General features: G+C 41.9%; 1 long non-coding RNA gene across 1 annotated transcript; it reads left to right on the top strand.

Annotated features, from left to right (window-relative positions):
* The first annotated feature begins 1,564 nt into the window (after positions 1-1,564).
* Positions 1,565-19,443, top strand: LOC117500727. Its single transcript, XR_004557835.1, has 3 exons — positions 1,565-1,577; positions 6,658-6,662; positions 19,362-19,443. It is a non-coding gene; the product is annotated as an uncharacterized LOC117500727 (long non-coding RNA).
* Positions 19,444-23,056: the final 3,613 nt, after the last annotated feature.

Here is a 23,056-nt window from a genome sequence, read left to right as displayed (position 1 = left end):
AAATCCATAACTCTGTCAAGATCAAATTTCTTTCACATTTGGTAGCATTATGTAGGATGGCATCCTTTTTCAACTGACAAAGTTTGATCCAGATCTGATCCAGCTTACAGATTTGTGGTCATTTAAATATAACATTGAAAACCCCATTAAATGTATACTTTACATTATATCTTAACCAAATGTTCCCCAGTCACTCTCATATTTGAACATGAGGTGCAGACTGGCACTCACTATCACCTGACAAAGTTTGATCCAGATTGTGAATTTTCTGGACATTTGATTTTAATATTGAAAAGCCCATGTGGTGTACATTTTGCATTATGTCTCAATTAAAATGCCTCAGTCACTCTCATTTTTCTGTTATGGAGTTACCTACACCACCAAAATTGGATGGAGGTTCCAATTTTACAATTGACTAGCTTCCAGTCTATCTTCCAAAAACCAATGACAAATTGTACATAGCAAAGATAACATTCTAATTCACGAATTGGAAAAAAAAATCAGAAACTGAAAAATTTTGAAAAAAAACTGACAACTGCACAAAAAAAACTTTGATTCAAGTGCATGAACTAAATGCATACTTGTGACATTTGATCACATCTAATTTAGCTTATGAAAAGCCACTTTTAACAGGATTTTGACCTTGGAAAATTTTTTATAAGGTAAAATGTTTGTGGAATTGGAAATTAGTGTTGGCAGAGGTTACTGCTCTGTGACTGAAGTGCTGTAGTATTAAATATTATTTATGTTGAATATTGAATATTATTTATTTCCATATAGTATATGTTAAAACCTAGAAGGACATGAACAGACCTGGAAATCATGTATCAATTAAAAAAAAAAAAAACACAGGCTTCTGTATATCATAAAGTCTCTACATCACATAAATAAAATAAAAATATAGAAATGAAAAGTCAAAGTGATGGCAGGTGTTCTTTTAATAAAATCCTCCTCTATACCACTTCATCATGACGTTACATAACTGGTGATGTAAAATGCAACACTTGAACTTTGCACAATTTCCTCCTCCTGACAGGCTTACCATATAGTACCATGCTGTTTTTATTTCTTTATGATTGATGGAAATGAAGTCCAAGATATATTCAGTGTCTTAGAAATAATCATGTACCATCCCCTGACTTGTCTAAAGGAAACTGGCTGTAAAAGTAATGATTTATATGTATTATGCTAAAAGGTGCCATTGTTTATGCAAACTATCATTTTGGCTTTTATATATTTATTTCATTATTTCATTTCTGTCATGCTGTAGGGATTAGTTTTTCACATGTATAAATTTGTATTTTATGTACAGAAGGTTGAGATATATATATATATATATATATATATATATATATATATATATATATATATATATATATATACGAGGGCTGTCAATAAAGTAACAGCCCTTTTTATTTTTTTCAAAAACTATATGGATTTCATTCATATGTTTTTACGTCAGACATGCTTGAACCCTCGTGCGCATGCGTGAGTTTTTCCACGCCTGTCGGTGACGTCATTCGCCTGTGAGCACTCCTTGTGGGAGGAGTCGTCCAGCCCCTCGTCAGAATTCCTTTGTCTGAGAAGTTGCTGAGAGACTGGCGCGTTGTTTGATCAAAATTTTTTCTAAACCTGTGAGACACATCGAAGTGGACACGGTTCAAAAAATTAAGCTGGTTTTCAGTGAAAATTTTAACGGCTGATGAGAGATTTTGAGGTGATACTGTCGCTTTAAGGACTTCCCACGGTGCGAGACGTCGCTCAGCGCTCTCAGCCGCCGTCGTCAGCCTGTTCAAGCTGAAAACCTCCACATTTCAGGCTCTATTGATCCAGGACGTCGTGAGAGAACAGAGAAGTTTCAGAAGAAGTCGGTTTCAGCATTTTATCCGGATATTCCACTGTTAAAGGAGATTTTTTTAATGAAAGACGTGCGGACGGGTCCGCGCGTCGGGACGCAGCCGACGCAGTGCGGCGGCACAGGAAAAACACCTCCATGTTGATAACCATTTGTAAAATCCAGGCGGCTTTTGATGGCTTTCAGTGGAGTGAGTATACGAGAAATTGTTTAACAGGCAGGACATGTTCCAACTTGTCCTTAAGGCTTTCAACAGAGGTGTTTTTCCTGTGCGGAGCGCCGCGGCAGCTGCGTCCCGACGCGCGGACCCGTCCGCACGTCTTTCATTAAAAAAATCTCCTTTAACAGTGGAATATCTGGATAAAATGCTGAAACCAACTTCTTCTGAAACTTCTCTGTTCTCTCACGACGTCCTGGATCAATAGAACCTGAAATGTGGAGGTTTTCAGCTTGAACAGGCTGACGACAGCGACTGAGAGCGCTGCACGACGTCTCGCACCGTGGGAAGTCCTTAAAGCGACAGAATCACCTCAAAATCTCTCATCAGCCGTTAAAATTTTCACTGAAAACCAGCTTAATTTTTCGAACCATGTCCACTTCGATGTGTCTCACAGGTTTAGAAAAAATTTTGATCAAACAAAGCGCCAGTCTCTCAGCAACTTCTCAGACAAAGGAATTCCGACAAGGGGCTGGACGACTCCTCCCACAAGGCGTGCTCACAGGCGAATGACGTCACCGACAGGCGTGGAAAAACTCACGCATGCACACGAGGGTTCAAGCATGTCTGACGTAAAAACATATGAATGAAATCCATATAGTTTTTGAAAAAAATAAAAAGGACCGTTACTTTATTGACAGCCCACGTATATGCTTGCCTCTACTGGTGGTTGGCTCTCACTGCGGTATTGTATCACTTCCTGTTCCGGAGCACAGCGGTGTTTTTCTGTATCTGTTAGCTGTTTAATCTGCGCAGTTAGATTGATCTAGTTATCTAGATTACGATTTGTTTCCCAGTGTAATCTTTACGTGCCTTAACTAAAGCACTCCTTCTGCTGAATCACCTCTAAATTATTTACACATTATTCACTTTGCGTGTTTTTAGGAATCCGCTAGCTTAGTGTAGCTACTAGCTCTTAGCCGATTTAGCATGGCGGCTTCTCCTGTCTCTCCCGCACTTTTCTGCTCTGGGTGTAAAATGTTTAGTTATTCCTCGGCCTCCTTTAGCAGTAACGGTACTTGTAATAAGTGTAGCTTATTTGTAGCTTTGGAGGCCAGGCTGGGCGAATTAGAGACTCGGCTCCGCACCGTGGAAAATTCTACAGTTAGCCAGGCCCCTGTAGTCGGTGCGGACCAAGGTAGCTTAGCCGCCGTTAGTTCCCCCCTGGCAGATCCCAAGCAGCCGGGAAAGCAGGCTGACTGGGTGACTGTGAGGAGGAAGCGTAGCCCTAAACAGAAGCCCCGTGTACACCGCCAACCCGTTCACATCTCTAACCGTTTTTCCCCACTCGACGACACACCCGCCGAGGATCAAACTCTGGTTATTGGCGACTCTGTTTTGAGAAATGTGAAGTTAGCGACACCAGCAACCATAGTCAATTGTCTTCCGGGGGCCAGAGCAGGCGACATTGAAGGAAATTTGAAACTGCTGGCTAAGGCTAAGCGTAAATTTGGTAAAATTGTAATTCACGTCGGCAGTAATGACACCCGGTTACGCCAATCGGAGGTCACTAAAATTAACATTAAATCGGTGTGTAACTTTGCAAAAACAATGTCGGACTCTGTAGTTTTCTCTGGGCCCCTCCCCAATCGGACCGGGAGTGACATGTTTAGCCGCATGTTCTCCTTGAATTGCTGGCTGTCTGAGTGGTGTCCAAAAAATGAGGTGGGCTTCATAGATAATTGGCAAAGCTTCTGGGGAAAACTTGGTCTTGTTAGGAGAGACGGCATCCATCCCACTTTGGATGGAGCAGCTCTCATTTCTAGAAATCTGGCCAATTTTCTTAAATCCTCCAAACCGTGACTATCCAGGGTTGGGACCAGGAAGCAGAGTTGTAGTCTTCAACTGCACCACAGACTAAAACAGTTAAATGTGGTCTATTAAACATTAGGTCTCTCTCTTCTAAGTCCCTGTTGGTAAATGATATAATAATTGATCAACATATTGATTTATTCTGCCTAACAGAAACCTGGTTACAGCAGGATGAATATGTTAGTTTAAATGAGTCAACACCCCCGAGTCACACTAACTGTCAGAATGCTCGTAGCACGGGCCGGGGCGGAGGATTAGCAGCAATCTTCCATTCCAGCTTATTAATTAATCAAAAACCCAGACAGAGCTTTAATTCATTTGAAAGCTTGTCTCTTAGTCTTGTCCATCCAAATTGGAAGTCCCAAAAACCAGTTTTATTTGTTATTATCTATCGTCCACCTGGTCGTTACTGTGAGTTTCTCTGTGAATTTTCAGACCTTTTGTCTGACTTAGTGCTTAGCTCAGATAAGATAATTATAGTGGGCGATTTTAACATCCACACAGATGCTGAGAATGACAGCCTCAACACTGCATTTAATCTATTATTAGACTCTATTGGCTTTGCTCAAAAAGTAAATGAGTCCACCCACCACTTTAATCATATCTTAGATCTTGTTCTGACTTATGGTATGGAAATAGAAGACTTAACAGTATTCCCTGAAAACTCCCTTCTGTCTGATCATTTCTTAATAACATTTACATTTACTCTGATGGACTACCCAGCAGTAGGGAATAAGTTTCATTACACTAGAAGTCTTTCAGAAAGCGCTGTAACTAGGTTTAAGGATATGATTCCTTCTTTATGTTCTCTAATGCCATGTAACAACACAGTGCAGAGTAGCTACCTAAACTCTGTAAGGGAGATAGAGTATCTCGTCAATAGTTTTACATCCTCATTGAAGACAACTTTGGATGCTGTAGCTCCTCTGAAAAAGAGAGCTTTAAATCAGAAGTGTCTGACTCCGTGGTATAACTCACAAACTCGTAGCTTAAAGCAGATAACCCGTAAGTTGGAGAGGAAATGGCGTCTCACTAATTTAGAAGATCTTCACTTAGCCTGGAAAAAGAGTCTGTTGCTCTATAAAAAAGCCCTCCGTAAAGCTAGGACATCTTTCTACTCATCACTAATTGAAGAAAATAAGAACAACCCCAGGTTTCTTTTCAGCACTGTAGCCAGGCTGACAAAGAGTCAGAGCTCTATTGAGCTGAGTATTCCATTAACTTTAACTAGTAATGATTTCATGACTTTCTTTGCTAACAAAATTTTAACTATTAGAGAAAAAATTACTCATAACCATCCCAAAGACGTATCGTTATCTTTGGCTGCTTTCAGTGATGCCGGTATTTGGTTAGACTCTTTCTCTCCGATTGTTCTGTCTGAGTTATTTTCATTAGTTACTTCATCCAAACCATCAACATGTTTATTAGACCCCATTCCTACCAGGCTGCTCAAGGAAGCCCTACCATTATTTAATGCTTCGATCTTAAATATGATCAATCTATCTTTGTTAGTTGGCTATGTACCACAGGCTTTTAAGGTGGCAGTAATTAAACCATTACTTAAAAAGCCATCACTTGACCCAGCTATCTTAGCTAATTATAGGCCAATCTCCAACCTTCCTTTTCTCTCAAAAATTCTTGAAAGGGTAGTTGTAAAACAGCTAACTGATCATCTGCAGAGGAATGGTCTATTTGAAGAGTTTCAGTCAGGTTTTAGAATTCATCATAGTACAGAAACAGCATTAGTGAAGGTTACAAATGATCTTCTTATGGCCTCGGACAGTGGACTCATCTCTGTGCTTGTTCTGTTAGACCTCAGTGCTGCTTTTGATACTGTTGACCATAAAATTTTATTACAGAGATTAGAGCATGCCATAGGTATTAAAGGCACTGCGCTGCGGTGGTTTAAATCATATTTGTCTAATAGATTACAATTTGTTCATGTAAATGGGGAATCTTCTTCACAGACTAAAGTTAATTATGGAGTTCCACAAGGTTCTGTGCTAGGACCAATTTTATTCACTTTATATATGCTTCCCTTAGGCAGTATTATTAGACGGTATTGCTTAAATTTTCATTGTTACGCAGATGATACCCAGCTTTATCTATCCATGAAGCCAGAGGACACACACCAATTAGCTAAACTGCAGGATTGTCTTACAGACATAAAGACATGGATGACCTCTAATTTCCTGCTTTTAAACTCAGATAAAACTGAAGTTATTGTACTTGGCCCCACAAATCTTAGAAACATGGTGTCTAACCAGATCCTTACTGTGGATGGCATTACCCTGACCTCTAGTAATACTGTGAGAAATCTTGGAGTCATTTTTGATCAGGATATGTCATTCAAAGCGCATATTAAACAAATATGTAGGACTGCTTTTTTGCATTTACGCAATATCTCTAAAATCAGAAAGGTCTTGTCTCAGAGTGATGCTGAAAAACTAATTCATGCATTTATTTCCTCTAGGCTGGACTATTGTAATTCATTATTATCAGGTTGTCCTAAAAGTTCCCTAAAAAGCCTTCAGTTAATTCAAAATGCTGCAGCTAGAGTACTGACGGGGACTAGAAGGAGAGAGCATATCTCACCCATATTGGCCTCTCTTCATTGGCTTCCTGTTAATTCTAGAATAGAATTTAAAATTCTTCTTCTTACTTATAAGGTTTTGAATAATCAGGTCCCATCTTATCTTAGGGACCTCGTAGTACCATATCACCCCAATAGAGCGCTTCGCTCTCAGACTGCAGGCTTACTTGTAGTTCCTAGGGTTTGTAAGAGTAGAATGGGAGGCAGAGCCTTCAGCTTTCAGGCTCCTCTCCTGTGGAACCAGCTCCCAATTCAGATCAGGGAGACAGACACCCTCTCTACTTTTAAGATTAGGCTTAAAACTTTCCTTTTTGCTAAAGCTTATAGTTAGGGCTGGATCAGGTGACCCTGAACCATCCCTTAGTTATGCTGCTATAGACGTAGACTGCTGGGGGGTTCCCATGATGCACTGTTTCTTTCTCTTTTTGCTCTGTATGCACCACTCTGCATTTAATCATTAGTGATCGATCTCTGCTCCCCTCCACAGCATGTCTTTTTCCTGGTTCTCTCCCTCAGCCCCAACCAGTCCCAGCAGAAGACTGCCCCTCCCTGAGCCTGGTTCTGCTGGAGGTTTCTTCCTGTTAAAAGGGAGTTTTTCCTTCCCACTGTAGCCAAGTGCTTGCTCACAGGGGGTCGTTTTGACCGTTGGGGTTTTACATAATTATTGTATGGCCTTGCCTTACAATATAAAGCGCCTTGGGGCAACTGTTTGTTGTGATTTGGCGCTATATAAAAAAATTGATTGATTGATTGATATATATATATATATATATATATATATATATATATATATATATATATATATATATATATATATATATATATAAACCATTACAGATTCATGTAATATGTACACTTAACTTGATATAGAACAATATTCTTTAGCATTCTGTCCACATTCTGTCCACACAGAACCATTCATCTGCCAGTTGGCATTTTACTCCAACAACAAACCACTTTAACACAATGTACTTGTAGTTTTGACTTCACATGGAGGAAGCAGGATTTTCCAACTTGCATGTAAAAGCAACATCACGACTTGCCACATAGCTGCTGATTTTCTTTTTCTTTTTTTTAAGACGGCAGATAACAGTGACTTTCGAGAAATATGTCCAAATATCACACTTAGAGCCCACAAAGGCCTCTGACCAAGAATATGGTTTAATTAGAATCTACATACACCTGGCTTTCTTTCAATCTGCTCAATGCGATGCTAAAGCTGGATGAGGAGGAGTGGCCGAGGAGGAAAGCCTTGTTTATTTCCTGAAGTGTGTCAAAAGTGTGACATCTAGTGGCAGAAGACAAATCATCCAAAGGAGTGTTAAGTGTTACTTACAGTATGTGTTCACTAATTGCGTGAAACCTCTTGATTTGTATTGCTGCAAACTCATTACATTTTGTGCATTCTTGTGCAACATCATTTGTTTTTCTAAATTTCATTGTGAGGTAATCTCTCCCCTTTTCCAGTCTCTCTCTCTCTCTCTCTCTCTCTCTCTCTCTCTCTCTCTCTCTCTCTCTCTCTCTCTCTCTCTCTCTCTCTCTCTCTGGCTTTCTCTCTTTTCTTCCCTCCAAGAGGTCTATTTGTGGAAGTCACGGCCTGCCAGTGTTTACGACTCTCACTGGGCCCCTGCTGCTGATGTTCCCACCCTTGACGCCCCAGCAGACACACACACACACACACAGAGCAGAGCCTTGCTGCTGACACTCAGCTTCATTCTTTGCTACAGCTGCATCTGTTGTCACCATGGAGACCTTGTTTATTACTTAACCCTCCACGCTGACAAACATGCACATACGACAGAGACGTCGCCTCCCTCTGTGTTTGATTTTGGTGTTATAGGGCCCATCGGATCACAGCTCGCAGCATGCTTGGGCCCATATGCACAACCGGGTTCACAGCAGTTGGCCTGGATGGATGCAGCAGGCCCATGCTAAACATAGAGTCGTACGCAGAGCGCGATCTAATCACCTCCAGACTGGTCTGGATAATGAAATTTGTTCAGGCTTGGATGCAGACAGGAGGTCAGGCTGCCTACCTTCTGCACCTCACATCAACAGACAGCTGATGCAAAGTTTGCAGTCATATCACTTGGTAAAAGCAAATCAGTAGAAGCATTTTTTTGCAGCCTTTGCTCAGGTATACGTATATATGTGTATATGTGAGTGAAAGTGTTGTGTGTTGGGGGGTTTGGCTGGATGTTTTTGTGTTGTTTTCTTTTCTTTGCTGTCCAGGTGGTATGCAAACTGGTTTTTGTCTGTGGAGAAGGTGCTGGCAGAAGAGTCCTTCACCCTCATCAGCATTATTAGCTGCACCTGTGGAGGATGTTCACGTGCAGGTCTACTGACTCGCAGCACCTGTGGATGATGCTCACGTGTAAACTTAAAGACTTTCAGCTGAAGCAGATAATGAGATGGCGTTCTGCATTTAAGCCATGAGTGGTTCAAGCAGAATTGCCGGGAACTCGACCTTGTGATGTTTGTTTGTGAGACTCTGAGGACCGCACCAGGGTTTGACACATCGTGCCTGTGAAGGAGGACAGGTGAGGGACACATGCTGTCAGCACACATCAGAGGTGATTATTGTCTGAATGATCGTTAATAGTAATTTGGTATTTTGTTACGCAGTGTATTTGAACATTGATGAGAATTGTGCAGTTTGCTTCTCACTGCCGTGGCGTACGGACTGATGATCCTCCACCTGTTGTGAGAAGCTGCTCATTTACATAAAGCTTAAATTCAGACCTGAATGTGTTGCTGATAGTGTGAGGGATATTTGCTGTAGCTCTGTTGACTTACCTCACCTTTTCCATCCTTCACAGAGTCAGTTTGTCGTGTCCACCTGGGGGGTGTTTGGCGGTGAATCTGAGTCCAGAAGCGCCGAGGCTTCGATCCTTTTGGGCACTGGAGAGCGCGCCATCCTTCACTCCACCAGACAAACTAAATATTTATGTTGTACACTAATTATTGCACTAGAGGGGGAAATAAAATCGTTTTGTTTGTGGAACCGCTTTCTGGTTATTTAGCGCTGGGTTCGGTCAGACGTTGGTCCGCTCCTCAACCTGCGTCTGCACATAACAGAAAGGCCGTCCTACATAGCAGGTGGCAGGGTTTTCACGAGAGAGGAAATCTGTTATGCAACATGTGAGAGCCGGCTAATCTTGCCGAACAGCCTGCTCCCCTGGCCACCTTTCGGCCCTCACACACACAAAAGTGCATGCGCAAACACACACACACACACCTCCTGGTCATCTTTCTAGCCATGCATGGCTACACACCTTAATGGGTTTAAGAGCAGCCGGAGATCCTCCTGTGCTTCTGCACAGATCTGACCCCTCCTTGTCTCCTGTTTCTGCATGTGACTGCTGACGAAGACACATCAGAGGTCGAGCATCAGCAAAACACAGCCTGGTCCGTTCTTACAAACAGGTTTAACAACAGGCATTTGATAAATTGGCACATATGGGACTTAATCCAACAGCTTGTTGAAAGCATCCTAGGTCCCTCATTTGAACAAGACAAACTTTTAACTGAACTATGGCACTTCAGCGCTTGTCTATACTGGTTTCTAGAAAGTAAAACTCGCATATAATGGATTCAAGTGGACCAGCAACTTTTGTCCGTTGTAATCAAAATCTGTTGTATGAATAAAACGGACAAAATGCGTTATATGTATAAAATGTTCTCCATTGCATCTTTATGCAATTTACAGCAGGAACAGTGATTTTGTCTGGATTAATTTGTCCCTCAACAAGCACCACTTCTTTATACAATCATGAACCTCTAAACCAACAGTATGGTACGTACAATTTCCCTCCATGGTCATATTTGTGGACTTTTCTACCAAACGTATTTGAGTCACAATCTAAATGTTATTGGTGGGCGCACTGCAAAAACTTTTAAAATATGACAGGAGAGGAAGGAGTGAAACTGGAAAAGTGACAAGTCACAGCCCTTGTGGTCTCGGTTGTTTCGACTGGGCTATGGAGAGGGTTCGCAGCGGTTTGGTTCGTCACACCCAGGGATATGGGTGAAACTTAATGCCATATTACAGTGCTGACAAGAAAGCAGAATTTTGCTAATAATCACCAGCCTTGAATTACGCCTTGCCTCATTGTGGTCCCATGTCAGTCAGGCTTTTAATCATGGAAATACAGTACCCACTTTCCACAAATCCTCAAGTGTCTGAACTTCATTTCATACCTCTGTTACTATGCATGTCCAGACTGCTCTATCCGGTACATCTGAGGGGTTTTTAATGGAAAATACATTGTGATGGAGCGGGGCCTTTTGCGTTTGTCCAGTGAGTGCAAATATTTGGTTTATACGATGACAGTTTAGGCAAGTTTTACTGTATGCCAAAACCTACAGTAAATTTTAAAAAGCATTAGGCATGCCAATTCATTCTGTGTTTTCTGTGGAAGCATGTAGGACAGTAATATCTATTTAAATTGTTATCTATCCTATTTATCAGATTTGCATTTGGCCTATGAACCTTCTAGATCTCTTGGGTTCTCTGGTGCTGGCCTCTTAATTATTATAATTCATTTTAATACTAAAACTCATGGTGAGGCAGCTTTTTATTATTATGGGCCAAGTCTGTGGAACAGCCTGCCTGAGGGCCTGAGGGGGACAGAGAGTATTGATATGTTTAAGATCCTACTAGACCGATCTTATTGTGGCAATCCCTCAGTGGCGAGGAAGATCATTTCATGGTTGATTCCTGGACAGGATGTTGGAATACCACATCCATGGTTGATCTAGTGAAGATTTGTCCTGTCTATGGCTGATGTAGAGGCTCTTATCCATGCATTTGTCTCTTCTAGATTGGACTAGCGTAATGTTCTGTTCTCTGGTTTACCGCAGTCCAGCATTAGGGGTCTCCAAATGGTTCAAAATTCTGCTGCCAGAGTTTTGACAAGAAGCAGAATGTTTGACCACATTACACCCATTTTGGCATCTATTCACTAGTTTCCTGTCTCTGTACAGTCAGATTTTAAGGTTCTGTTACTAACCTATAAATTTATTCACAGACTAGCACCTCCCTACTTAGCTGACCTAATTAAACCCTACGTACCGGCCCGGGCTCTACATTCTCAGGATGCAGCACTACTTTGTGTCCCTAGAGCCTTCTCTTACCGTGCGTCTGTTTTGTTGAACCATCTCTCTGCAGAGATAAAACAGATTCTGTAGAGACATTCAAGTCTAGACTAAAGGTGCATCTATTCTCCCACTTGTATGGTCAGCATGCTGGAATTATATGGAACTGTGCTTCCTATCCTTTTAATTAATCTTCTTAGTAATGGAACAGGTCTCAGCCTCACTTCATCTAATTTTTGGGTCTGTTAGTGAAGGTCAGAGCTAGCTGCCGGCAATCACCTTAGTATTCTCGGTGCGTCCCTGTCGATTTACTGTTAGTGAACTCATAATTTAGGTGCAGTTATTTCTGGCTGACTGATTCTACTCTTTTTCTCTCAGTCCAAGGCACTGATGAGGCCTCCTGCAAATGACAGCTACACATCCCAGGGTGCTGATCTGGCCATGAGATGCCCTGGATGAAGCCGACGGAGCAGCCCGTGGACCACCATGCTGAGGGGGACTTCTTTGAACCACTGCAGACTGCTTTCAGGTTTGCAGACAGAATTGAGTGAGATTAAAGGAAACTCTAATCTCATCTGATGCTGCATGCTGAAGAATCGGTCAAGAACAGACATTTATCCTGCTGATGACATTCACGACACCGAACAGGAATCAGGACTTTGAGACTCTGTGAGCCAGGCTCAGAGATGGACTTTATGCCATGATTTACTCATTGTGTTTTCTGAACTCTGTTCATTTCTAAACTGATTTTGTTATGTGACTTTTTTTGTAACTGTTTGTAATTTTGTAGCTGTTAGAATGGCCTAAGCAGCGAGTCACCCCTCTGAGTCTTGTCTACTTGAGATTTCTTCCTCAAAAATGCCAGAGGGGGTTTTTCCTTACCACTGTCACCTATGTGCTTGTTCAGGGGGGTTAGTAAGGTTGTACCTCGCATGTGTGAAGTGCTTTGAAGCAGTTTTGTTGTGATTTGGTGCAATGTAAATAAATTGAATTGAAATTTCATGCTTCTCGCTGAACTTTGATCTTGACTGAGCAATACTTTCATCTTTTTCGTACTGCAGACAGGAAGGAAGGAAGGAAGGAAGGAAGCAAGGAAGGAAGGAAGGCTACACTCAGGCCCATAAGTATTTGGCCATTGCAGACAAACATACATATTCACATACATACAAGTGACTTTTATGTGTAAAATTGTATAGGAAAAAAACATTGTTGGTCTTTGGCATTTTTTGGCACTTGGGTAATTTTGTATCCTGTATGAAAAGCTACTGTAAGCATCTGAAGTCAAGGTCATTATGAGACCTACTGAGGTTGGCCAGCTCCACTCACTGACTTATTCTCTGCAGCATTACTCAGCTTGTTAACATACTTAGAGGGCCTCTTTACTGAGTGGCTCAGCCTCCAACAGAAGCACACATGCACACGTACTCAAGCATGAACACACAGCCAGAGGTCCTATCCAAAGATGACCTCCAGGGGATCGATGCCCTGCAGTCTGCTCTCCTCTGTAATTCCCTGAGCTCACATGTGCCACTGCATAAGGCGCCTCTGATGAGGGCTGAATAGAGCAAAGTCCGAGACTGTTATTATTCTTTTAGATTGACAGACCGACATTTCAGAGTTCTGATTATTAATACATTGCTTATCAATGTTCTGCAAAGCCAAGCGTCTTTGCAATTAGTTCACCCTTTGAAAAGTTGAAATGAACTAACCTCAGTCAGCGAACTGATAGAAGTGCTAGAATGTTACTCAGTAGCTCAAACTTGCAAAGTTGCTGCAACACTGAGAGGAGTCTTTAAAAGTGACTTTTGTTATCAGTAACATTTTGAACTTATTTCACTTGTGCCCACAGCATTTCTTGCCATTTTGCCCCTGCTTCACATTTGTGACAGCTTTGATGTACTCTGAGGCTGGAGGTACTCTGTGTATCCACAAGCACAGCACAATAAATACTTTGATAACAGCAGAATCTGTAACTCAGAGGGGGAGAAACAAATAACACAACGGCCCTTACAAGAGTCCTTTTGTCAGCTTTTGGATCTGGATTCATGAACCGAACAAAACAATTGGTTCCAGATTGAGGCGGGCTTCTGTTCTCCCCAGGGGGATGGGTTAAATATATCAGAGGAGCGAGAAGCAGAAATAACAGTGGGAATGGGTGGGAAATTAAGAGAGGAGGATGTGTGAAAGCATGATGGATGGATGGATGGATGGATGGATGGATGGATGGATGGATGGATGGATGGATGGATGGATGGATGGATGGATGGATGGATGGATGGATGGATGGATGGATGGATGGATGGATGGATGGATGGATGGATGGATGGAACAACAAGATTATGACATGAAACCAAAAAGTAAGTATGGACATTGGTGTAATCATTGGTAATGTAAACTCGAAGGGCACAAAGAGAATGCACAGTTGTTCAAGGGTAATAAAGGGTAAAGGATTATTAACCCAGTTAGAGTTCTGTATGGGGAAATATCAGGCTGAGGTGTTTAGTACGGCCCGAGTGCAGCGAGGTTAATAATTCATTTATTATATGGCTATTATATATATAAAGACGTAAACGTACAGTATTGCCCGAATATGAAAGCTGCTGCTGATGGTGTTGGGCTCGTAGTCAGACCCATTCGCTTTCTTCACCTCTACTAGCTTAACAGATGGTCGAGTTGTTAGCTGGTAAGCTTTCAATCTGTGTTTTTTCCAATGCCGTTTAGATATCTCATTACTCTTGCTTGCCTCTACTGGTGGTTGGCTCTCACTGTGGTATTGTATCACTTCCTGTTCCGGAGCACAGCGGTGTCTTTCTGTATCTGTTAGCTGTTTAATCTGCGCAGTTAGATTGATCTAGTTAACTAGATAACAATTTGTTTCACAGTGTAATCTTCATGTGCCTTAACTAAAGCACTCCCTCTGCTGTATTACCTCTAAATTATTTACACATTATTCACTTTATGTGTTTTCAGGAATCCGCTAGCTTAACGCAGCTACTAGCTCTTAGCCGATTTAGCATGGCGGCTTCTCCTGTCTCTCCCGCACTTTTCTGCTGTGGGTGTGAAATGTTTAGTTATTCCTCGGCCTCCTTTAGCAGTAATGGTACTTGTAATAAGTGTAGCTTATTCGTAGCTTTGGAGGCCAGGCTGGGCGAATTGGAGACTCGGCTCCGCACCGTGGAAAATTCTACAGCTAGCCAGGCCCCTGTAGTCGGTGCGGACTTTATAGTGGGCGATTTTAACATCCACACAGATGCTGAGAATGACAGCCTCAACACTGCATTTAATCTATTATTAGACTCAATTGGCTTTGCTCAAAATGTAAATGAGTCCACCCACCACTTTAATCATATCTTAGATCTTGTTCTGACTTATGGTATGGAAATTGAAGACTTAACAGTATTCCCTGAAAACTCCCTTCTGTCTGATCATTTCTTAATAACATGTAAATTTACTCTGATGGACTACCCAGCAGTGGGGAATAAGTTTCATTACACTAGAAGTCTTTCAGAAAGCACTGTAACTAGGTTTAAGGATATGATTCCTTCTTTATGTTCTCTAATGCCATATACCAACACAGTGCAGAGTAGCTACCTAAACTCTGTAAGTGAGATAGAGTATCTCGTCAATAGTTTTACATCCTCACTGAAGACAACTTTGGATGCTGTAGCTCCTCTGAAAAAGAGAGCTTTAAATCAGAAGTGCCTGACTCCATAGTATAACTCACAAACTCGCAGCTTAAAGCAGATAACCCGTAAGCTGGAGAGGAAATGGCGTCTCACTAATTTAGAAGATCTTCACTTAGCCTGGAAAAAGAGTCTGTTGCTCTTTTAAAAAAGCCCTCCGTAAAGCTAGGACATCTTACTACTCATCACTAATTGAAGAAAATAAGAACAACCCCAGGTTTCTTTTCAGCACTGTAGCCAGGCTGACAAAGAGTCAGAGCTCTATTGAGCCGAGTATTCCTTTAACTTTAACTAGTAATGACTTCATGACTTTCTTTGCTAATAAAATTTTAACTATTAGAGAAATAATTACTCATAACCATCCCAAAGACGTATCGTTATCTTTGGCTGCTTTCAGTGATGCCGGTATTTGGTTAGACTCTTTCTCTCAGATTGTTCTGTCTGAGTTATTTTCTTTAGTTACTTCATCCAAACCATCAACATGTCTATTAGACCCCATTCCTACCAGGCTGCTCAAGGAAGCCCTACCATTATTTAATGCTTTGATCGTAAATATGATCAATCTATCTTTGTTAGTTGGCTATATACCACAGGCTTTTAAGGTGGCAGTAATTAAACCATTACTTAAAAAGCCATCACTTGACCCAGCTATCTATTATTGGCCAATCTCCAACCTTCCTTTTCTCTCAAAAATTCTTGAAAGGGTAGTTGTAAAACAGCTAACTGATCATCTGCAGAGGAATGGTCTATTTGAAGAGTTTCAGTCAGGTTTTAGAATTCATCATAGTACAGAAACAGCATTAGTGAAGGTTACAAATGATCTTCTTATGGCCTCAGACAGTGGACTCATCTCTGTGCTTGTTCTGTTAGACATCAGTGCTGCTTTTGATACTGTTGACCATAAAATTTTATTACAGAGATTAGAGCATGCCATAGGTATTAAAGGCACTGCGCTGCGGTGGTTTGAATCATATTTATCTAATAGATTACAATTTGTTCATGTAAATGGGGAATCTTCTTCACAGACTAAGGTTAATTATGGAGTTCCACAAGGTTCTGTGCTAGGACCAATTTTATTCACTTTATACATGCTTCCCTTAGGCAGTATTATTAGACGGTATTGCTTAAATTTTCATTGTTACGCAGATGATACCCAGCGTTATCTATCCATGAAGCCAGAGGACACACACCAATTAGCTAAACTGCAGGATTGTCTTACAAACATAAAGACATGGATGACCTCTAATTTCCTGCTTTTAAACTCAGATAAAACTGAAGTTATTGTACTTGGCCCCACAAATCTTAGAAACATGGTGTCTAACCAGATCCTTACTCTGGATGGCATTACCCTGACCTCTAGTAATACTGTGAGAAATCTTGGACTCATTTTTGATCAGGATATGTCATTCAAAGCGCATATTAAACAAATATGTAGGACTGCTTTTTTGCATTTACACAATATCTCTAAAATTAGAAAGGTCTTGTCTCAGAGTGATGCTGAAAAACTAATTCATGCATTTATTTCCTCTAGGCTGGACTATTGTAATTCATTATTATCAGGTTGTCCTAAAAGTTCCCTGAAAAGCCTTCAGTTAATTCAAAATGCTGCAGCTAGAGTACTGACGGGGACTAGAAGGAGAGAGCATATTTCACCCATATTGGCCTCTCTTCATTGGCTTCCTGTTAATTCTAGAATAGAATTTAAAATTCTTTTTCTTACTTATAAGGTTTTGAATAATCAGGTCCCATCTTATCTTAGGGACCTCATAGTACCATATCACCCCAATAGAGCGCTTCACTCTCAGGCTGCAGGCTTACTTGTAGTTCCTAGGGTTTGTAAGAGTAGAATGGGAGGCAGAGCCTTCAGCTTTCAGGCTCCTCTCCTGTGGAACCAGCTCCCAATTCAGATCAGGGAGACAGACACCCTCTATACTTTTACGATTAGGCTTAAAACTTTCCTTTTTGCTAAAGCTTATAGTTAGGGCTGGATCAGGTGACCCTGAACCATCCCTTAGTTATGCTGCTATAGACTTAGACTGCTGGGGGGTTCCCATGATGCACTGAGTGTTTCTTTCTCTTTTTGCTCTGTATGCACCACTCTGCATTTAATCATTAGTGATTGATCTCTGCTCTCTTCCACAGCATGTCTTTTTCCTGGTTCTCTCCCTCAGCCCCAACCAGTCCCAGCAGAAGACTGCCCCTCCCTGAGCCTGGTTCTGCTGGAGGTTTCTTCCTGTTAAAGGGAGTTTTTCCTTCCCACTGTCGCCAAGTGTTTGCTCACAGGGGGTCGTTTTGACCGTTGGGGTTTTTCCGTAATTATTGTATGGCTTTGCCTTACAATATAAAGCGCCTTGGGGCAACTGTTTGTTGTGATTTGGCGCTATATAAAAAAAAAAACAAAATTGATTGAAATTGATTGATGTCTGACTTAGTTTTACTCATCATGTTTTTAGCTTCCTGGTTTGTAATGAAAATACATGTTCTGGACTGTTTGTCATGGTAAATGAATATCCTACAAGTAATCAGCCAGTCAGAGCGCATGTAGCATCGCAGCCATATAATAATAGTCATTATTTACCTCAAGCGAACTAACAGAAGACAATCTTAAATCTGTTTTTTTAATCAGATCGTATTGACGTCATAGGGTGACCATGTAACAAATGAGGAACATGGAAAAACTGTTTCACATTAATGAAGAAGTAAGTCCCATATAGGCCCTGAGGTCCATATCCCCATTTACAGATGGGTGGAGACATAGACCAAGGCCGATATATATCTACCTGCTTCATGGGTCATCACCAAAACATACTCAGCTCTTCTCTGACCAAAGGCCTTACTCATCACAAAATTTAATCATATGCTGTCCACCACTTTTTGAGTTACAGCATCTGAAATCAGCCAGACAAACTAGCCAGTGTGAACATACGTGGGGACTTCAAAGTGAATTAACAGCAAACTCCAATTCAGAAACATGGTGTAAATCATGCAGAATGTGACCGCAGATCTCTCCTGGAGCTTGTCTTTGTGATCACCAGCCATGAAGTTCATCTGGAGGTTACATATTTTTATTATTTCATTAGATAAGAATGTTAGAAAAGAGATGAAAGGAAAATTTAATTCACAAAGAACATGATAAATGTGATTGTACAAACACCTGGAGGCTGAACACTGAAATTTGCTGCTCGGATGAAAAAAAAAATCGATTTCTTGATTCTTGTTTGCAGCACATGACATTTTCTTGTTGGTTTAATGAGATCGCTTTATTACTTTCTTCTCAGTTTTTGAGACAATGTACAAAAAAAAAAGCCAGGCAAGAGTTTGGCTGAGGTCCAAACACACAGGACACCACTTGGACCCCATCTTGGGTGATTACATAGCCTTTCAAACTCATTTACACAGACCGGTGATCAAGCTGAAAAGTAATTTGGCCCAACATACACAGCAATGCAAGTGTACGCTCATGCACGGACACACACTCTCACACTCAAATATAAATGCAACAATAACAGAACAACATTAAACCACACATCTACAATCATGCACCGTTATGAGATAGGCTGTCGGTTTGGTTTGGTTTGGTTTGGTTTGGTTTAGGAGTGTGGATGACAGAATTACTCTGAAGGTCAGACTGGTGTTACGCAAGAGGGACTGAGGCTAATTCGACAGCACTCAGGACAACAGGAGACATGGCAGGTGTGGTGTGTTCACTGCGTTCCACTCTGAAATCATTTTCTGTTAACCAACATAAGTGATCAAGGATCCCGATGCTGAGTGAGTGCGCCAGCACATGACGCCCCTCGGACAGCAGGGACCTACTACAAGTCCCAAAACAAAGAGGCATTCAGCACGGAACACTGACAAGAAGTCGATCGAGTTATTTTTCATGAGCCAATGTTCTCGATGCTGTGATCTTTACGGAAACAATGGAGGATCCATGGGTTCAGTGGCTTCCTGGACTTGATCATCAGAAGTGTATATGTTTCCATAAAGTGTTTACATATACATATACACATATACATAATCTAACTAAGGCAAAATCTTGGACTGAACATCGACATAGGTTGATGAAAATATATCATGTCAATTGTATGTGATACACCACAGTTGAAGGTCTCGAGATGAAGGTATTTTAAATAGACAGACACGATTTGTTAATGATAAACTATTGTAGGCTTTAATGGTACATTCATGTGGGGTTATTAAAGGTATTCATGAAAATATCACAGCTAAGTTGTTGTGTGTTGGGGGGTGTGGCTGGATGTTTTGGTGTTCTTTTCTTTTCTTTGCTCTTCAGGTGGCATGAGAGCTGATTTGTCTGTGGAGAAGGTGCTGGCTGAAGAGTCCTCACCCTCATCAACATCATGTGTAGCACCTGTGACTGGTGCTCACATGCAACCTTAAAGACTTTCAGCTGAAGCAGATAATTGGATGGCGTTCTGCATTTAAGTCATGTGTGATTCAAGCAGAACTGCCGGGAACTCGACCTTGTGATGTCTGTTTGTGAGACGCTGAGGACCGCGCCTGGGTTTGACACATCGAGCCCGTGAAGCAAGGAAGGGTGAGGACACATGCTGTCAGCACACATTAAAGGTGATTAAGTGTTCGACTAATTGTTGATAGTAACTTGGTGTTTTGTTACGCAGTTTACTGGAATTGTGATGAGAATTGTGCAGTTTGCTTCTCACTGCTGTGGCGTGCAGGATAAGTGATCCTCCACTTGTTGTGAGAAGCTGCTCATTTGCATAAAGTTAAAAAATACAGACCTGAATGTGTTGCTGATAGCGTGTGTCTTTTGAAAGATATTGTTGTAACTGCTGACTTACCTCACCTCTTCTTTGCTTCACAGAGAGTCAGTTTGTCGTGTCCACCTGGGGGGTGTTTGTCTGGTGGTAGTGGGTCCAGGAACGCCGGGCTTCTATCCTTTTGGGCGCTAAAGAGCGTGCCAACAGTCACTCCACCAGAAGGACGTTCTTTTAGTTTTGTACACATTATTATGCACAGGTGAAAAATAAATTGTTTCTGTTGTTGGAACCGCTTTCTGGTTATTTTTAGCGCTGGGTTCTGTCTGACGCAGGTCCGCTCCTCAACTCGCGTCAACACATAACATAAGTAGAACAGTAGAACTTCAAGAACAGAAACTTCTGTATTCTCAAGATCGATAGATTTATTGAATGAACAATGTTATTTACAACAGTAAATAATGTGTTTATGTCACCGACATTAATGAGTGAAGCCCCTCACCATCTCACCATGTCATTTAGGTCCTTCAGACTTTTTTGGGGGGGGGGGGGGGGGAATGGCTCTGGGGAGCATTTGTATGGCTAAAACCCTTCATGTTCTGTTATTAACCTATAAAATAATTCACGGACTAGCCCCTCCCTAATTTGCTGACCTGCTTAAACCCTACGTACCGGCCCAGGCTTTGCGTTCTCAGGGTGCAGGACTACTTCGTGTCCCTAGGGTGAATAAAAAGTCTGCGGATCACAGAGCTTTCTCTTATCATGCTCTTGTTTTGTGGAATGATCTCCCTGCATCAATAAAACAGTCAGATTCTGTGGAGACTTTCAAGTCCAGACTTAAGACGCACTTATTTTCCCTTTCATATGGCTAGCATACTGGCAGAGTATGTTACTGTGCTTTTTACTCTTTTAAATTCATTTTATTAGGAAACAGAGCCTCAACTTTAGCTAAAGTCTGGGTGTTTTAGTAATGTTTAGGGCTAGTGACCAGCGATCACCTTAATATTTCTTCTGTTTTTCTTGTTGCTTAATGCTGACAAATTATACTGTATTTGTTGTTTTTCTATGGCCTGATTCTGTTTTTTTTCTCTCTGTTTGAGGTGCGGCTCCATCCAGAGATGGGAGTGGGTGTCTTCTTCTGCAGGCCTCCTGTCCTGGACATCAGCATGGACTCCAAAAATTTCCTGTATATTTGTATTGTCAATTGTGTTAGTATCATGACCCAAGCAGAGGGTTACCCCTTTGAGTCTGGTCTGCTTGAGGTTTCTTCCTCAAATCATCAGAGGGAGTTTTTCCTTACCGCTGTCACCTGTGTGCTTGCTCTAGGGGTTGGTAAGGTTAGACCTTACTCGTGTGAAGTGCCTTCAGGCAACTTTGTTGTGATTTGGTGCTACATAAATGAAATAAATTGAAATTGAATTGAAGAGTGCATATCCATGAAAGTAAGCAGGGGGCTTAAGACGCGACAGTGACTTTGTCCCACGTCTGATCTCAGCACTGCTGTTGAACTTCTGCTGGTTGATGTTTGCGTCACTACCACTTCTTTTCATATTCCTTCTGCTTACTGGATTCACTGCTGCAACTTCAGCCATTAGCTGAAACAATACCTGTTTGGTCGGCTAATCATCAGCGCTACATACTGTGGTGTGTGTGCATGAATTTGTGCATGTGTGCATGTTTGTGTGTGGGTGCTAACAGATGCAAACAGGAGGCAGGCACAATTTCAGCAGGAAGTAGGCTGCTGTTGGCCGAGCATTCAGGCAGGGCATCGGGGGAATGAAAACAAACTGCTGCTATGATATATGGATGACAGTTTACGTAGGTGTAGTGGGGAAATTACTGTAATTTTTCTGTAATTGTTGTATGGCTCTTGCCTTACAATATAAAGTGCCTTGGGGCGACTGTTTGTTGTGACTTGGCGCTATATAAATAAATAAATAAATTTGATTTGATTTGATATTCCCTTTGTTAGCTTACAAGCTATAGTTATGTTGCGCTAGATGAATTGTTTTCGGTTTAGATTGAGTCAGATTTATTTTCAGTCAGTTTTAGATTGTTTCAGGTAGGTTTTCCTGGAGCTGCACTCACTTTGGTTTTGATTAGGTTGGCTTTGTGTTTTTGTTGTTGTTTTACAACACAGATATTGTTTATTCAAGTATGGCAGTGGTAGGTCCATAACCTATACGGGATCTAGGCGCTCCCGCCATCACGAGCCTCCCAGCTGACTGGGTTATAGAAGTGGGTAGATGGGACTCATTAGCCCTGTTAAGGCGGTCCACCTAGGGGAAGGAAAACCCTGATGTTAAACCCCCAGCCTGGGTTACTGCCCCGTGCCTCCGAGGAAGGTTCTTTAGCCAGAGGCTAGGAGAAGGTCACTCTGATGTAAAACCTACAGCCTGGTGGTCGCCACAGCCGTCTCAGCTTGTCTGCGCCACTGTGGAGTGCCACCTTGCCTAAAGAGTGGAATTGGTGTGCGCGAGCTGATCCCCACTTTAAGCAATGAGCGCAGGTGGGAAGGAAAGCCCTGCAGTGATGGGAAGAGGGGAAAACAGCAGGTGCATGATGGCACTGGGAGCTGCAGTCTCGATCCTGCATGCAGGCGGCTCAGGAGCTATGGTTGTTTGATTGCTGACCCGAGACAACAGCATCATCCGGCAGGGCCCTGGGTGACAAAGCAGCCCTGTTTAGGGATAGCCCTGCTAGCTCCACATGGAGACAGACCTAGAAAAGGTGGTCTAAACATGGCTTGTCTCACTAGACCCGGTTGGCTCACCGCTGCCAACGGACATCACTACACGCGGTGCAAAAAGAAAAACAAAGAACCTGAAAATTGCATGCTGGAATGTACGCACAATGATGGACTCAGACAATAGCGATCGTCCTCGAAGATGCTCAGCCTTAGTCGCCAAAGAGCTAGCAAAGCTTGACATAGACATTGCTGCACTCAGCGAGGTGCGCTTTGCAGACCAAGGGTCACTCACCAAGGAAGGCACAGGCTACACACTGTTCTGATCAGGAAAGGCTAAAGAAGATCATCGACTCTCAGGGGTTGGGTTCATG

The sequence above is a fragment of the Thalassophryne amazonica genome, chromosome 19 (genome assembly GCF_902500255.1).
Source record: "Thalassophryne amazonica chromosome 19, fThaAma1.1, whole genome shotgun sequence".
In the NCBI taxonomy this organism is placed as follows: Eukaryota; Metazoa; Chordata; class Actinopteri; order Batrachoidiformes; family Batrachoididae; genus Thalassophryne; species Thalassophryne amazonica.
The sequence above is the reverse complement of the archived record's forward strand: the minus strand, read 5'-3'. Positions and strand labels throughout refer to the sequence as shown.